Source organism: Triticum dicoccoides, chromosome 4A (assembly GCF_002162155.2).
Source record: "Triticum dicoccoides isolate Atlit2015 ecotype Zavitan chromosome 4A, WEW_v2.0, whole genome shotgun sequence".
Taxonomy (NCBI): domain Eukaryota; kingdom Viridiplantae; phylum Streptophyta; class Magnoliopsida; order Poales; family Poaceae; genus Triticum; species Triticum dicoccoides.
Genome location: NC_041386.1, coordinates 213046324 through 213057152, shown reverse-complemented (window position 1 = coordinate 213057152; position 10829 = coordinate 213046324).

Genomic DNA, 10829 nt, shown 5'->3' with positions numbered 1-10829 from the left:
AAATACTCCACCCCATGCAGTCAAAATTGCTTCTCCCACCTCGCCGTCTCGCTCAAACCCTAGCGCCACCGCTAGCCTCAGTCGACGCCGGAGACGAAGCGCTTAGCTACTGCGACCTCTTCGACGCCGTCTTCACACCGGCCGCGGACATCACCCTCTCCTCCGCCACCGTAGGGGTCTTCCGCTACCAAGTTAGGGCATGGGAGATTGGGCTGCTCGGCATCCTCTTCGCCTCGTCTAGTAGTTCTTCGTGCGGTAAATAAAACTCACTTCTTACTGCCTATTTGATCCGTTGAATCTGTCAACATCTTACAAAAGTGGTTTCTACACTTCCAAATCTACTTCTTTCTATATCTGCATCTCATAACTTGCAAGTATATTCACTTATGCCTCACAACTAGTTAGATTCCTCACTTGTACTTATTCATGGATTCGTACAAATCTGGAACCAACTCACTTCAATAAGTGAATGTCTTCACACTATGAGGTTAATGTCTTCAAACTGATTTATCTTCAAAATCTTCTAAGAATGCATATGACCTCTTCCCCTTCCCTCGCATCTCTAATGCTATCACAGGTACATCTCCATGGGAGAATCCCTTGGTTCTAATAGTCTGCATTCATTTGCAGAGTTCTTACAGCATCATATTAACTCTCCAGAAGCCAGTTCTTGTCTGATGAGCAGATTGAAGCCAAACACAGCTATGAAGCCTTTCTGTTTGAGTCCAATGGCATCAAGCAAATCTGCAAATAAGGGTGGCAGAGAGCGCCTTGGTAACACTGCTATGGATTTGCCACCAGATCTGTATGAGTTGTACAAGTTTGATCCAGAGGAAACCTATGGAGAATGCAGGACTCGAGTCCAATGGATTCGAAGATATTGGGCAGAGAAATGGTTTCTGTACAACTTCGTCACAAATGAATATGCGAAGAAGAATGTAGTGAGGCCTCCATGGGCAGATATTGTGCATAAGAAGCTTATGCCCAAGACAAAGGCTAAAGCCATTGCCCAGGGCTTCTATCCTTGCATGGTCAGAGGACCTTAGCCTGCTGATACCGACCCATCCACTCTCCTATGGTGTCACAACGATGAGTTATTTGAGCAAAATCTTTAGTTTGCTAGGGCTTCAGCTGTGCAGAACAAGAGAACTGGTACTTGACTTCAATCCTGGCCCAGCAGCTCCAAGGTCGGATGGAAGTCATGAAGAAAATCAAAATACCATTGGCCCCTTTGATAGCTTCGATGGGCTTCTCTCCCACATTGCTGCCCAAAGGGCCACTGTCGATGAGGCTGCTGGTGAAGAGGAACATGCTGAAGTTCTAGAGCTGACGAAGCCTAAGAAGTCTAAAGCTTCAAAGCCCTCTACTACTCCCAAAGCTTCAAGAGTGAAGCCTTTGAAATCTACACCTCCTGAATCTAGTGTGTAGTCTGAAGATCAATCCCGCGTCTCCAAGAAGACCAAGAAGCCCAAGAAGATTTCCGGGCATGATCTTACTCCTGCCAGCATTCTGCGCAACGAGGAAAATGTAATTAATCTATCAAGTGACGAAGATCTTGCTGATGATGCTCTGGAGATGCTCATCAAGAGCAAGCAGGAGGCTGAAATCTTCAAGGATTTGCCTCTGTTTGATGCGGATATTCTCAATCACTTCATTGATGAATGGTTTGAAGATCCCACCATCAACATTGATGATCTGTAGCTGCCAGTTGATATAAGCGTCACATTTTAGCGCTGGATTGCCAAGGAACTTGCTATTGCTCAGAAAATTTTTGAGCTGAAGAACAAGATCGATTATGAGAAGGCCTAGTTTAAGAAGTATATGGCCAAGCTCAGCGTCGTTGATGTTCAAAACTTCAAACAGATGATGACTGACCTCAAAGCCCAATTCAACAAGAAGCATGAGGAATCCAAAGGCTCTCGTGACCACATGAAGTACTACACTGAGAAATGCATTCAGGCTCACAATGAGGCTGAGAAGAGAAAGGCACTTGGGCGTCCAGGTATCGACCCCAAGCTTGCTGCCAAGAAGAAGAAGAAGAAGAAGCCCACTGAAGTCGCACCGGAAGCCCCAAGGCAGGAAAGCCCAAGCATAATCTTCCCTGCCAGTATGACTAGATCGAAGCTAAAGGTCACTTCAGCAGCTTCAGAGCAGAAAAAGACTAGGCAAGCTGAGGCTGAAGCCAGGAAGAGGAAGCACATGACACCTCCGATGCTGCTCCCTCCTAGAAGAAGATGAAGACAAAGTCTTCAAAGTCTTCACGCAAAGAGTGTGCTGCTTCCCAAGAGCCATTGAATGTTGAACCCATTTCTGTTGCACTACCCCCTCCACCAATCGTGAGCGTCATCTCGTTGTGCATGAGCCTGCTTCCACAAATGCTCTAGAGTCTGAAGAGATTCTAGCAGCCAACTCCATCATAGCTAAAGACATTGGTCATGAGGACCATGTTGAAGATGATGAACTCCATCACAGCCCAAACCGGTATCATCGCCTCCTCCCACGAGGAGTGAACTGATAAGCATTGGCAGTCCCACGACGCCAATTGCTCAAGATGAATTTTGGGAAGAGTAACACCCGAACTCCCCCCCTGCATGAAGTGATTCCCCGCACTCCACCAGCTCATGTCACCACTCCGGTGCTTGAGACCCCACAAGCAACACCCGAAGACATGGAGAAGACGACCCCTTCACCATAGGCGACGCCCCCATTCCTAAGGTTTCGTATAGTCCCTAGGCCCCAGGTCTCCATGTCCGGAATTCCTGAGGAGGATGTGCAACACACCAGCTCAGTAGCACGTCAAGTGTTTCCTGAAGCCATCCCCCCAGTGACTGCTAGTGAATCTGAAGCCAAAGAGGCTGAAGACATTCCGGCCGCATCAGTAGATGAAGAAAGAGAAGAAGAACGAGAAGTTATTCCCCCTGCCGATGATCCTGTTGTGCAAGAAGAAGAGATTGTTCCTGACCCACCTATTCAAGCTGCTACTGAAGCAAAAGCCAATACAGCTGCCACCACCATCACCTCTGAAGCCAATGATGTTGTCATGGCTGAACACAATGTGGAGCCTGAAGTCAATGCACAACCAATCACTTCGGGTGTAGCCGTTCCTCCCCCTGTGGCACACACTATGGAACGTGCTTACAACCATGGTGGTGAGTTGGTCACTGTTAGGTGGCCTATTCTGATTCCACCCACTGCTCCAGGTCCCCAATATGACTATCATGTGGAGCAAAGGCCTCAAACACAGAAATCGAAGCCCAGGTTGCTAAGGCTTCCCAGTGTTGCAACTACTCAAGGCTCCTTCAATGTGCTAAGCTTCAGAGAGCACAATACATTCTTCGACAGCGCTAAGAACCCCTACACGAAGCCAAAGATCACCTTCGATAGGTTTTGGAGCTACCAGCAACGCAACTACTACTCTTGCATACTATACAACCAAGACAAGATTTTTCCTCATAAGCATCTTGATTGCGATGCCATTGCTGGGCTTCCCTGCCTTGAAGAGGCTCTTGATTGCTTCAGGGAAGTTGGACTGCTCCTGTTTGTCACTGACAAGGAGCACTGGAATGAAGAGCTTCTGTTGCAGTTCTATGCTGCTTTTCACATCAGAGGCTACAATAGGGATCCGAAGACATGGATCCTTGAGTGGATGATAGGCGATGTCCATCATGAAGCCAAAGCTTAGGATATCATCGGGCTAACTTCCCTGTCCACTCCCGGTGAGCTATTTGAACCAGGTTGTTAGTATATGAAAGTGACAACATAGGAGACTCTCTATCATGAAGATCATGGTGCTACTTTGAAGCACAAGTGAGGAAAAAGGATAGTAGCATTGTCCCTTCTCTCCTTTTCTCTCATTTTTTTATTTGGGCCTCCTTTTTTTGGCCTCTTTTTTTTCGTCCGGAGTCTCATCCCGACTTGTGGGGGAATCATAGTCTCCATCATCCTTTCCTCACTTGGGACAATGCTCTAATAATGATGATCATCACACTTTATTTACTTACAACTCAAGAATTACAACTCAATACTTAGAACAAAATATGACTCTATGTGAATGCCTCCGGCGGTGTACCGGGATGTGCAGTGATGCATGAGTGACATGTATGAAGAATTATGAACGGTGGCTTTGCCACAAATACGATGTCAACTACATGATCATGCAAGCAATATGACAATGATGAAGCGTGTCATAATAAAGGAACGGTGGAAAGTTGCATGGCAATATATCTTAGAATGGCTATGGAAATGCCATAATAGGTAGGTATGGTGGCTATTTTGAGGAAGGTATATGGTGGGTTTATGCTACCGGCGAAAGTTGCGTGATACTAGAGAGGCTAGCAATGGTGGAAGGGTGAGAGTGCGTATAATCCATGGACTCAACATTAGTCATAAAGAACTCACATACTTATTGCAAAAATCTATTAGTTATCTAAACAAAGTATTACGCACATGCTCCTAGGGGATATATTGGTAGGAAAAGACCATCGCTCGTCCCCGACCGCCACTCATAAGGAAGACAATCAACAAATAAATCATGCTCCGACTTCATCACATAACGGTTCACCATACGTGCATGCTACGAGAATCACAAACTTCAACACAAGTATTTCTCAAATTCACAACTACTCAAGTAGCAAGACTCTAATATCACCATCTCCATATCTCAAAACAATTATCAAGTATCAAACTTCTCATAGTATTTAGTGCACTTCTATGAAAGTTTTTATATTAAAGCAAATTTCCATGTTGTTCTAAAGGACTCTCAAAATAATATAAGTGAAGCATGAGAGATCAATTATTTCTATAAAATAAAACCACCGCCGTGCTCTAAAATATATAAGTGAAGCACTAGAGCAAAAATTATATAGCTCAAAAGATATAAGTGAAGCACATAGAGTATTCTAATAAATTTCAAATCATGCGAATCTCTCTAAAAATGTGTGTACAGCAATGATGATTGTGGCAAACTAAAAAGCAAAGACTCAAATCATACAAGACGCTCCAAGCAAAACACATATCATGTGGTGAATAAAAATATAGCTCCAAGTAAAGTTACCGATAGACGAAGACGAAAGAGGGGATGCCTTCCGGGGCATACCCAAGCTTAGGCTTTTTGGTGTCCTTGAATTTTATCTTGGGGTGCCATGGGCATAACCAAGCTTAGGCTCTTGCCACTCTTTGTTCCATAATCCATCAAATCTTTACCCAAAACTTGAAAACTTCACAACACAAAGCTCAAAATAGAAAATCTTGTGAGCTCCGTTAGCGAAAGAAAAAAAACACCACTTCAAGTTACTGGAATGAACTAATTATTTATTTATATTGGTGTTAAACCTACTGTATTACAACTTCTCTATGGTTTATAAACTCTTTTACTAGCCATAGATTCATCAAAATAAGCAAACAACACAAGAAAAACAGAACAATCTGTACTAATCTGTAGCTAACGCAACTTCTGGAACCCCAAAAATTCTAAAATAAATTGCTGGACGTGAGGAATTTATCTATTAATCATCTACAAAAAGAGTTAACTAAATATCACTTTCCAAATAAAAATGTCAGCGATTCTTGAGTTTCTGTTTTTTACAGCAAGATCAAAAAGACTTTCCCCAAGTCTTCCCAACGGTTCTACTTGGCACAAACACTAACTAAACACAAAAAACACAACCAAAACAGAGGCTAGATAAATTATTTACTACTAAACAGGAGCAAAAAGCAAGGAATAAAAATAAAATTGGGTTGCTTCCCAACAAGCGCTATCGTTTAACGCCCCTAGCTAGGCATAAAAGCGAAGATAGATCTAGGTATTGCCATCTTTGTTATTAGGAAAGAAAAGAGAAAATTTATTTTCTATAGCATTTATCTTTCTATTTTGAGATAGCACGTGGCCATTAATGGTGGAAGAAAGATTAAGAACATTACGGAAATTGGCATCTAAGCTAGCCTTCATTTCTGTGATATTTTCATTTTGATAAAAGCACAAAAGAGAGGTAGATTCAACCTTCTCATACATGGGGTGCCCAAATATAGTTTTCATCTTTTCATAAGTATAAATGGGATTCCCCTCAAGAAAACCCTCTTCAAAAATAGAATCTAGAACTTGCTTGAACAAGGAGGGTAGACCAATATAAAAGCTTTTCAGGTAAACCTCAATTTGATATTGTGGCACATAGCTAGCTCGGATCCTTAATAGCCTATCCCAAGCATCTTTCAAAGATTCATCAAGTAAATAACAAAAAATTCCGGGATCATCTTCATCAAAATTATTCAAATTCTCATTGATAACCTCGGTAGGTCTTTCCATAGCATCATTATTTATGAGCTTAGAGAGGACAAAAGGACTATCCAAGGTAAAACCCGAGAGAGAACCCTTGGCCCTTTTTGAATCGGCCATGGTACAAGAAAACAAATGGGAAATGAGACGAATAAAACGGCAAGGTGAAGTGGGGGAGTGGAAAATGAGAGGCAAACGGCAAATAATGTAATGCAAGGGATAAGAGTTTGCGATGGGTACTTGGTATGTCTTGACTTGTGCGTAGACTCCGGCAACGGTGCCAGAAATGGCTCATTGTCGGCAGTCAAATCTTGACTTGACTTGGCGTGAATCTCCCTGGCAACGGCGCCAGAAATCCTTCTTGCTACCTCTTGAGCATTGTGTTGGTTCTCCCTTGAAGAGGAAAGGGTGATGCAGTAAAGTAGCGTAAGTATTTCCCTCAGTTTTTGAGAACCAAGGTATCAATCTAGTAGGAGATCATGCTCGAGTCCCACGCACCTACACACACAAATAAGAACCTCGCAACCAACGCGATAAAGGGGTTGTCAATCCCTTCACGGTCACTTACGAGAGTGAGATCTGATAGATATGATAAGATAATATTTTTGGTATTTTTATGATAAAGAGAAATAAAGATGCAAAGTAAAATAAACATCAATAGAAATAACTAAGTGTTGGAAGATTAATATGATGGAAGATAGACCCGGGGGCCATAGGTTTCACTAGTTGCTTCTCTCAACAACATAAGTATTACGGTGGGTAAACGAATTACTGTCGAGCAATTGATAGAATTGAGCATAGTTATGAGAATATCTTGGTATGATCATGTGTGTAGGCATCACGTCCACGACAAGTAGACCGAAACGATTCTGCATCTACTACTATTACTCCACACATTGACCGCTATCCAGCATGCATCTAGAGTATTAAGTTCATAAGAACAGAGTAATGCTTTAAGTAAGATGACATGATGTAGAGGGATAAAGTCATGCAATATGATATAAACCCCATCTTTTTATCCTCGATGGAAACAATACAATACGTGTTGTTTCCCTTTCTGTCACTGGGATCGAGCACCGTAAGATTGAACCCAAAGCTAAGCACTTCTCCCATTGCAAGAAAGATCAATCTAGTAGGCCAAACCAAATTGATAATTCGAAGAGACATGCAAAGATAAACCAATCATACATAAAAGAATTTAGAGGAGATTCAAATATTGTTCATAGATAAACTTGATCATAAACCCACAATTCATTAGATCTCGACAAACACACCGCAAAAGAAGATTACATCGAATAGATCTCCAAGAAGATCGAGGAGAACTTTGTATTGAGATCCCAAGAGAGATAAGAACCCATCTAGCTAATAACTATGGATCCGTAGGTCTGAAGTAAACTATTCACACATCACCGGAGAGGCCATGGAGTTGATGTAGAGGCCCTCCGTGATCAATGCCCCCTCCGGCGGAGCTCCGGAAAAGGCCCCAAGATGGGATCTCTCGGGTATAGAAGGTTGCAGCGGTGGAATTAGGTTTTCGTGGTGCTCCTGGATGTTTGGGGGGTACGTGGACTTATATAGGAGGAAGAAGTAGGTCGGTGGAGCAACGAGGGGCCCAGGAGGGTGGACGGCGCGCCCAGGGGGGTAGGCGCCCCCTGCCTTGCGGCCTCCTCGATTGTTTCTTGACTCCCACTCCAAGTCTCCTGGATCACGTTTGTTGAGAAAATCACGTTCCCGAAGGTTTCATTCCATTTGGACTTCATTTGATATTCCTTTTCCGTGAAACACTGAAATAGGCAAAAAAACAACAATTTGGGCTGGGCCTCCGGTTAATACGTTAGTCCCAAAAATGATATAAAAGTGTAAAATAAAGCCCACCTCTGAGCATCCAAAATAGATAATATAATAGCATGGTGCAATCAAAAATTATAGATACATTGGAGACGTATCATTAGTGCACAACTTTGGTTGTTTGAGAGCAACCCACCTCTGAAGCCTTTGAGAGAGAGATCCTTGCGAGGACAAAGTCCAAACTACCCAGAGCCAAAGACTGTTAGGCATCAATGAAGTCTTTCTGTCTACGTGACCTGAAGACTTGTTACACTTGAGGACTGTGCATCCTCCAGTCGGTTAGGCATCGCGTTCTGAGCATCCAAGAGTCATTGTGGATCGCTAGTGAACAAAGTCTGTGAAGGTTTGGAAGTCTACCTTGAAGACTTACCAGAGTGATTGGGCGAGGACTAGGTGTCCTTAGCTCAAGGGGAATAAGGTGAATACACAGTCTTCTGAGTTCAATCTCAGCCACCCTAACCAGACGTATAGTTGACACAGCAACTGGAACAGGTCTACCAAACCCTTGTATTCACCAAGCAACTGGTTCTATCACCTACTTCCTTTACATTTTAGTTTGTCTTCATGGAGTCATTGCTTGCTTACCTGGTTTGATTGACTTCACTGTGTGAAGACTATTAACTGTTTGGCTTCATACTGTCTTCCATTCTGATCCATACTACCTAGCTGTTGTTAGGCTTCGTACTTTCACTGTACTGCTTACTTGACTATGGCCTGTGTAGTGTAGTTCATCTTCCACTTCATATCATATAGGTTCATTTGAACTGTTTGTCTTCAAAGAGCTTGTGTTTTGAAGACTTCCATAAAAATCCCCTATTCACCCCCCTCTAGTCGATCACTAGCACTTTCAGTTCTCCTACTGGTTCGATAACCTTGGTCATATCACTAAGGGAAATACCTACCGTAGCTGTGCTGCATTGATACGTCTCCAAGGTATCTATAATTTTTGATTGTTCCATGCTGTTATATTATTATTCTTGGATGTTTTATAATCATTTTACATCATTTTTGGTACTAACCTATTGACATAGTGCCAAGTGCCAGTTGCTATTTTTTCCATGTTTTTTACATCGTAGAAAATCAATATCAAATGGAGTCCAAACGCAACAAAACTTTACGGCAATTTTTTTGGACCAGAAGGAACATATATAATGGGCCCTAGCTGCGCCTGGGAGTGCTCCGAGGAGAGCACAACCCACGAGGGCGCGCCAGGAGGCCCAGGCGCGCCCTGGTGGGTTGTGCCCACCTCGGGTGCCCCCGGACCACCTCTTTGCTCTATGAATACCCCAATATTCCCAAAACCCTAGGGGAGTCGAGGAAATATTAATACAGCCATCACAAAGTCTAGAACCACCAGATCAAATCTAGATACCATCTCGGATGGGCTTCCCCACCTCCATTGGTGCCTCTCCGATGATGCGTGAGTAGTTCTTTGTAGACCTTCAGGTCCGTAGTTAGTAGCTAGATGGCTTCCTCTCTCTCTCTCTTGATTCTCAATACAATGGTCTTTTTGAGATCCATATGATGTAACTCTTTTGCGGTGTGTTTGTTGGGATCGATGAGCTTTGAGTTTATGATCAGATCTATCATTTTATATCCATGAAAGTATTTGAGTTTCTTTGATCTCTTTTATGCATGATTGCTTATAGCCTCGTATTTCTTCTCTGATATTTGGGTTTTGTTTGGCCAACTTGATCTATTTATCTTGTAATGGGAAGAGGTGCTTTGTAGTGGGTTCAATCTTACAATGCTTGATCCTAGTGACAGAAGGGGAACCGACACGTATGTATCGTTGCTACTAAAGATAAAACGATAGGGTCTATCTCTACATAGATAGATCTTGTCTATATCATGTCATCATTCTTATTGCATTACTTCATTTCTCCATGAACTTAATACGCTAGATGCATGCTAGATAGCTGTAACACCCCGGATGTAATTTACCTTATCTGTATCCCAACTCTTGCCATTTCCGGCACTAAGTTATTTTATTTCATCATTGTCGGGTTCTTGTCTCTATGTGTTGTTGTCTTTGTCATGCATCTCATATCATGTCATCATGTGCACTGCATTTGCATACGTGTTCGTCTCATGCATCCGAGCATTTTCCCCGTTGTCCATTTTGCATTCCGACGCTCTTATGTCCTCCGGTGGTCCTTTCTACCTCTTTTCATGCGTGGGGGTTAAACGTTTTCTGATTGTACCGAGACTTGTCATGCGGCCTTGGTTTACTACCGGTAGACCGCCTGTCAAGTTTCGTGCCATTTGGACTTCGTTTGATACTCCAACGGTTAACCGAGGGACCGAAAAGGCCTCGTGTGTGTTGCAGCCCAAAACCTCTTCAAAGTGGCCCAAAACCCACCTAAACCCTCTCCATCATCTAGAGCGCTCGATCACGATCGCGTGGCCGCAAACTGCACCTCATTTGGAGCTTCCTAGCTCCTTCTACCTCTATAAATAGCTCCCCTCACAATAATTCCGGATCCCTACACACCCCCAAACCCTAGTCCCTTCTTCCTCCGCGCGCCGGACAAAGTCCGCCGGCGCCGGACGTGTCCGCCCACCGCCACCGACCAATCCGCAGGCGCCACGTGTCCTGTGCGCGCCCCACATCGCCACCACTCCACCGCGCGGCCCGGCGAGCCCGCGAGAGGCCCGCCCGAGCCGCCTACCGGACCAGAGGCAGCGCCGCCCGCGCCTCTCCCTCCAC